The sequence below is a fragment of the Penaeus japonicus genome, unplaced genomic scaffold, assembly GCF_977035675.1.
Source record: "Penaeus japonicus unplaced genomic scaffold, GWHDUDI00000001_assembly GWHDUDI00000034, whole genome shotgun sequence".
Taxonomy (NCBI): Eukaryota; Metazoa; Arthropoda; class Malacostraca; order Decapoda; family Penaeidae; genus Penaeus; species Penaeus japonicus.
Window position 1 is genome coordinate 6,744,618 of NW_028234436.1, and position 7,500 is coordinate 6,752,117.

Below are 7,500 nucleotides of genomic sequence, written 5' to 3' on the forward strand. Positions count from 1 at the left end.
AAGCCAAAGAAGCCAAAGTGACAAATAGCGTCTATCGTGAAGCCAAAGTGACGAATGGCGTCTATCGTGAAGCCAAAGAGACGAATGGCGTCTATCGTGAAGCCAAAGTAACGAATAGCTTCTATCGTGAAGCCAAAGAAGCCAAAGTGGCGAATAGCGTCTATCGTGAAGCCAAAGTGACGAATAGCGTCTATCGTGAAGCCAAAGAGACGAATGGCGTCTATCGTGAAGCCAAAGTGACGAATAGCGTCTATCGTGAAGCCAAAGTGACGAATAGCTTCTATCGTGAAGCCAAAGTGACGAATGGCGTCTATCGTGAAGCCAAAGGGGCGAATGGCGTCTATCGTGAATCCAAAGTGACGATAGCGTCCTATCTGAAAGCCAAAGAATCCAAATCGTGAAGCCAAAGTGACGAATAGCGTCTATCGTGAAGCCAAAGTGACGAATAGCTTCTATCGTGAAGCCAAAGTGACGAATAGCGTCTATCGTGAAGCCAAAGTGACGAATAGCGTCTATCGTGAAGCCAAAGAGACGAATGGCGTCTATCGTGAAGCCAAAGTGACGAATAGCGTCTATCGTGAAGCCAAAGTGGCGAATAGCGTCTATCGTGAAGCCAAAGAGACGAATGGCGTCTATCGTGAAGCCAAGTAGACGAATGGCGTCTATCGTGAAGCCAAAGTGACGAATAGCTTCTATCGTGAAGCCAAAGAAGCCAAAGTGGCGAATAGCGTCTATCGTGAAGCCAAAGTGACGAATAGCGTCTATCGTGAAGCCAAAGAGACGAATGGCGTCTATCGTGAAGCCAAAGTGACGAATAGCGTCTATCGTGAAGCCAAAGAAGCCAAAGTGACGAATAGCTTCTATCGTCACAAAGTGACGAATGGCGTCTATCGTGAAGCCAAAGAAGCCAAAGTGACGAATAGCTTCTATCGTCACGTGAAGCCAAAGTGACGAATAGCGTCTATCGTGAAGCCAAAGTGACGAATAGCGTCTATCGTGAAGCCAAAGTGACGAATGGCGTCTATCGTGAAGCCAAAGAGACGAATGGCGTCTATCGTGAAGCCAAAGTGACGAATAGCGTCTATCGTGAAGCCAAAGTGGCGAATAGCGTCTATCGTGAAGCCAAAGTGACGAATAGCGTCTATCGTGAAGCCAAAGAAGCCAAAGTGGCGAATAGCGTCTATTGTGAAGCCAAAGTGACGAATGGCGTCTATCGTGAAGCCAAAGTGACGAATAGCGTCTATCGTGAAGCCAAAGTGACGAATAGCGTCTATCGTGAAGCCAAAGTGACGAATGGCGTCTATCGTGAAGCCAAAGAGACGAATGGCGTCTATCGTGAAGCCAAAGTGACGAATAGCGTCTATCGTGAAGCCAAAGAAGCCAAAGTGACGAATAGCTTCTATCGTAAAGCCAAAGTGACGAATAGCGTCTATCGTGAAGCCAAAGTGACGAATAGCATCAATAATACTGCATCAGTGTTGCAAAAAGCAACGCACTGAGATAAAATCAGTGAGCTTATCCTGTATCTCTCTATAAAGCTCCGTCTTATTGTTCTCTCTCGCTGTCCTCTCCCTCCTTCCTCTGTCTTGTTTCCCGTCCACCTAACTCCATCTTTCTTTGTTCCCCCTCTTAATATTTCTTGTCTTTCTTGTTTTCATTAATCTTTTCCATTTGTTGTTTCTTTATCATTTTTATCTGTGTTTCGATGTTTTTTTTCACTCTTTTCTCCTAATATCCTATGCTATTCTGGTCCACCTTCTACGGTTGTAATTAAAAATGAAATGTTAAGAACCATATCTTATGAAAAAGATAGAAGAGGACTATCTCCACACTGGAATTCAAATTCGGCTTCTGAGGTATTGGAAATCAGTCCTATCTACCCCCCCCCCCTCTCTCTCTCTTTCTCGCACACATACACACGAACATATACCTAAACAAATATAGATGTATACATACATATTGAACAAAATATTGTTTCCCATAAATGATCCAATGATCCGCCTATCATTATTAATACTACCAAATCTTATCCATGAAATACGTCGATATTAATAAGCAATAACCTCCCTGCCTCCGTGTCCCTACAGGGCATCAGATGCACATTTTAATCATGCGTTCTCGATCTCAAGCTTTTTGGGAGCGACTGCTTGACAAAGGATTAATCATTTCCCCCTGCGGCCTTCCCTGCTTTGACTCTCTCTCTCTCTCTCTCTCTCTCTCTCTCTCTCTCTCTCTCTCTCTCTCTCTCTCTCTCTCTCTCTCTCTCTCTCTCTCTCTTTCTCTCTTTCTTTCTCTCCCTCTCTCTCTGTTTCTCTTTCGCTTCCAAAATGAATTATGCCCTCCACCTTATCAAAATCGTTTCTGTCATGGAGATATTACGCTGATCTGACAATGAATATTTCAACCGTGATTATGCGGAGGAATCGGCACTTCTGTTGATCACAACTTCCCACTTCACCCGAACCGTATTTCTCTAATGCCTCGCTGTTTGCATTCGAATGAAGCTCATATAATTCGGAGTGATCCCCGATGCGAAGACTATTTTGGCAAGAATATAAAATGCTTTATGAAGATGATCAGTAAACTATATAGAAACATATGTAGACATTAATAGGCAAGGCAGTTTCATAAATCAAGCGATCGACCGGGTATTCTGGCATTAATCATATTTTAACTATGAAAAATGTAAATGCCACTAATGAACATTTATGAGGTGATAACAGCGCATACGTTTACTATATATGTGTCTGTATTCCCTTGAGAGGAAAGAGTGTTATTGTTTACGTTCTAGTTATAACTGTTGTCGATTTTTTTTTTTTTTTTTATACTCATCGTCATCAATAGAATAAATATTAAAAATTAATAACAATTATAACATTATAATTATCATTATTATTTTAAGTTTAGGACATAACGATTAGTGTTTTATCATTATCATAACTATCATTATAGTCATTAATGTCTGCGTGCCAGAAAGGGTCTTGAAGAAATCCTTTACACAGATTCCGATCCTCAACACTGGATCTGTTGGCAAGATGGAACCCGCGCACTAGCGGGAGAAAGAAAAGGGGTAAGAAACGGAAATTACATTAAGATAAGAGAATAGCCCCTGATGAGTATATGATGCAGCATTTTTTTCGTTCTTGCTTCTTTTTTCCTGCTCTCTCCTTCTCCTTCCGCTCTGGGAAACGCGAGGATCGGGTCCACAGGGCGAACCTTTACTCAGCCGAAAGATCAGCTTTAATATTTTCTCGAGCATGCTTACTCTGGCGTGATGGATGGCCGAGGATAAGCCTTGATGGAGATAATACGTCGCGATGAGCGGACGCGGGCGGGGGGGGGGGGGGGGGGGGGGGGTAATCGGTGGGCAGAGGAGGAGGAGAGGGGAGGGGGGCTTCGGGTGGAAGGGATGGAAGGGAGTCTCAGGTACCATCTTTCAAAGTGATCTTCACGAAGTCATTATCCCGAAGCCATTGCAAAAATGAGGATTTATCAATCAATCTTAGTCTGTCAAAACTCATGCATGCAAGACGCTATACATGATGCGGAGAGGAGATTACTAATTCTCTCTCTCTCTATCTATCTATCTATCTCTCTCTCCCTTCTCTATCTCTCTCTCTCTCTATCTATCTATCTCTACTATCGCCACACTGGAATTCAAATTCGCCTTCTGAGGTATTGGAAATCAGTCCTATCTCCCCCCCCCCCCCCTCTCTCTCTCTCTCTCTCTCTCTCTCTCTCTCTCTCTCTCTCTCTCTCTCTCTCTCTCTCTCTCTCTCTCTCTCTCTCTCTCTCTCTCCCTCTCTCTCTCTCTCCCTCCCTCTCTCTCCCTCTCTCTCTCCCCCCCCCTCTCTCTCTCTCTCTCTCTCTCTCTCTCTCTCTCTCTCTAATAACTTGAGGAATGTTACTACCAATGTTATTACTACTATGCTACCTTGGACCTGCGTTTTGAGGTAAAGGAGAAGCAACTTTACTTAAATTGCATTGAAGATAATCATTAGGCATTTCAGTGATTTACCTTGTAACTTTCTGAAAATTTCCAAGTAAAGTTAGAAGTTGTTTTTATCTTACAAAAAGAGTAATTCGGGCAATACTTCGATATTGTTTAATAGTGATTCAGTTAAAACTGTACATTTCATACACGCAGTACATACTTACATATTAAAGATTTACTAACACATCTTGAGCTTTTAAAGTACTATACTCACCACATCCACACTGAATGTTATGTGATCTATACATATAACGCATATATTACTATGTATGTATAGTAATTACTTTTTGTTAATACTTTTGATACTGTTATTATCATCAGCAGCATCACCTTCAGAATTAAATTATCATCATTATCATAACTATTTCCATTATTGCTATAGTCATTATCATTATCATTACAAATGTCATTAATATCATCAACAATATCATCATTATCATTATTGATATTATTACCATTATCAAAATTATTATCATTTTCATTATTATCATCATTATTACTATCATTATCATTATTAGTTTTATGGTTATCATTATTATCATCATTATTATCATTATCACTAATATTATTATAATCATTATGCCAATCATTATTGATACTAATATAATTACTACTACTGTACTTTTTATTATTATTATTATTAATACTATTATCATAATGATAATGATAACGATAATTCTAAAAAGAATACTGTTCATAATAATTATCATTATCATTATCATAATTTTGATTATTGAAATAAAAATAGAAATAATGACAATACTGATAATGATAATTATGATAATCATTAATGCTATTATTATCATTATAATCATCCTTATTATCATCCTTATTATCATTGTTATTATCATTATCATTATCATCATCATTATCATTACAATTGTTAGATTGTTATTACAATCACTGTTATTATAATCAGTCATCGCAGCTGCCGATGTTATTGCTTGTGCAATTGTTTTTTTAATCATTTAGCGTTCATATCCATGTAAGAGAGAAAGAAAGAAAAGAAAAAGAAAAGAAAAAAAAGAAAAAAAAGAAAGAAAGAAAAACGAAAACCTTAGAGTAAGAGGCTTTGTTTATTTGAATCATATGTCAACCAGTTTTTACAAGCTTTAACTCGGTACCGAAAACCTCATAGACGTCCGTCTAACTGGAGGTAAGGCAAACTTATCACCACCGTTTATGTGGTTCTGTTCACGTAAGTTTCCGCTGTAAACTACATACGTTTTCGTAAGATTGATTTTAACTTTTAGTTTATCTTATTCCATTCCATCAGATTTGGCTTTATATATTTGGCAGTTTCACTTTTGTTCATTTTAATTTTCCGTTTTGCATTTACCGTTATCAACTCTAATTGCGGTAATATTGGCTGTGGTCATTTTTAATATACATCATATCTTTTTGCTTGTCATAAATTGTCGTTCATGCATGTCTCCTTTCAGGCCTAACCAAAGGAAAATTAAATATGTATTGTATTTGAGTCATCGTATTATATTTTGAGCCACACGTCTAGGATATGACATGGCTATACCCTATAGTATACTAATACAAAAAATCACAAAATCCTTCGCTCTATTTACCACCAATATGTACTTCTAATATAGTTCTTTCTAACAGTGATTCAATATATTCATTTGTATAATGAATTTTCAGCTGAACAAACAACCATTCATTCTGTCGACCAGTTCCGTCTTTCTCAACCTTACCATACCTTTTCTTGTCCCTCCCTCCCACTCCTCCTTTTCAGGAGACGCAGAGAGAGAGAGAGAGAGAGAGAGAGAGAGAGAGAGAGAGAGAGAGAGAGAGAGAGAGAGAGAGAGAGAGAGAGAGAGAGAGAGAGAGAAGAGAGAGAGCGAGAGAGAGAGAGAGAGAGAGAGAGAGAGAGAGAGAGAGAGAGAGAGAGAGAGAGAGAGAGAGAGAGAGAGAGAAAGAGGCGAGGTAAATTGAGATCCGCATCTCTCCTTAGACGTCGCCTCGCCCTTAGTCACATCGAAGTCCGGTATTGCCTTCATTAATCGCCGTAATGACGCCGCAGATCACACAATCGAGGGCGCTCGGGGTCAGTACACGACGACGCAGGCTCTCAGACGTGGTTGAAGGCTAATGATCCCACTGATGCTACCGTCCATAACGCGGCATATGATGCCGCTGTGTCTCACCTGTGGGCATCACTAATTGCGCCTCCAGGGACAGTCACCGCTGCAGGTGATTCAGCTAATGGCGATCATGTGGTTGACGCTGAAGCTAATGGTGCACTGACTGATGTATATGATACGTTTGATAAAATAATGATAACGAAAATGCAGTAAATTAAGCCAAAGTCTGCTGAATTAAGGGATATAATAGAAAACCTGATTGGAATGGATGATAACGTTGTCATTCGAAGCTCTTTCCTTCTATCAGTCCGAAAAGCATCCCATGGATGAATGGAATAGAAATCAGCCTACGGTCCACACGAGGACGTAGGCGCGCGGCGTCCGGAAATCGAAACTAACGACCTGTCACTTGAGCTGAACTTTCTTGTCGCGAGGGGAGAGTTCTCGCGTACGTGGGTCAACTCCAGAAAGTCTGGGAGTCCGGTGAGAATTTTGTCAGGTTCGGTCGGCGGGCGTTGGATAAAATATATAAAGTGTTGTACTGTGCGTTGGATAACACAGGACACCAAATCACTATTGGGACCACGTAGTAAAGAGTTGCTGCCGTGTCATTCCCAATGTAACTCAAATTTCATTCTTTGTAACGATTTCAGTTAAACCAAGTTAAAGTGGATCTAGACCTAACTTTGAATTTTTTGGCGACGCTATTCCCTTTTCGTGTGATATAAAAATGAATAAACGATTTTAAAATATATATGATATATGTATGTAATAGCATTCTTACTAAACATCGAACATATTGTTCTGTATCAGCTGAAATCCCTATTGGTGCTATTTGAAAATACAATTGTTAACACAGTTCAAAGAGTTTCAGAGTTTAATTACGAAGTTTTAGGGCTACAGCTTGTGGCTCCAACATCTGAAGATCAGTTCGAAAATATCAATAATTTTTGGACTCGATAGACTTGACTTCATCGATTCAGACTTCCGAGGCGATTGTAGCAATTACAACTTTTAATCGAATGCACGAGTGTTCCTTTTATTTATTTATTTATTTTTAATCTATTTATTTATTCTGAAATTACTTTTGGATATGTGGGGGGATCGACTCATGGATATGTTATCAGCATATTCATATAGGATGATATTTTTAAGAGACAGCTCTTCTTTGACTCGACTTTTCACCAATGAAATAGTGGGAGCATTACGAAAGCGGATAAAGGTTACCGTAGAAACAGAACAAGAACAAGACTGAGTTGTTTATTGCTTATGTTGTGCGTCTTCTATTTTTTAATAAGTTTTAGCGGTTTCATAGATCTTCTCTGGCCTGTATAATCTCTTTACAGCCCCCAGTTTTAGAAATGTTTCTATTTTATGAATATATATGTCTGGTTAGTTGCCTCCGTGACA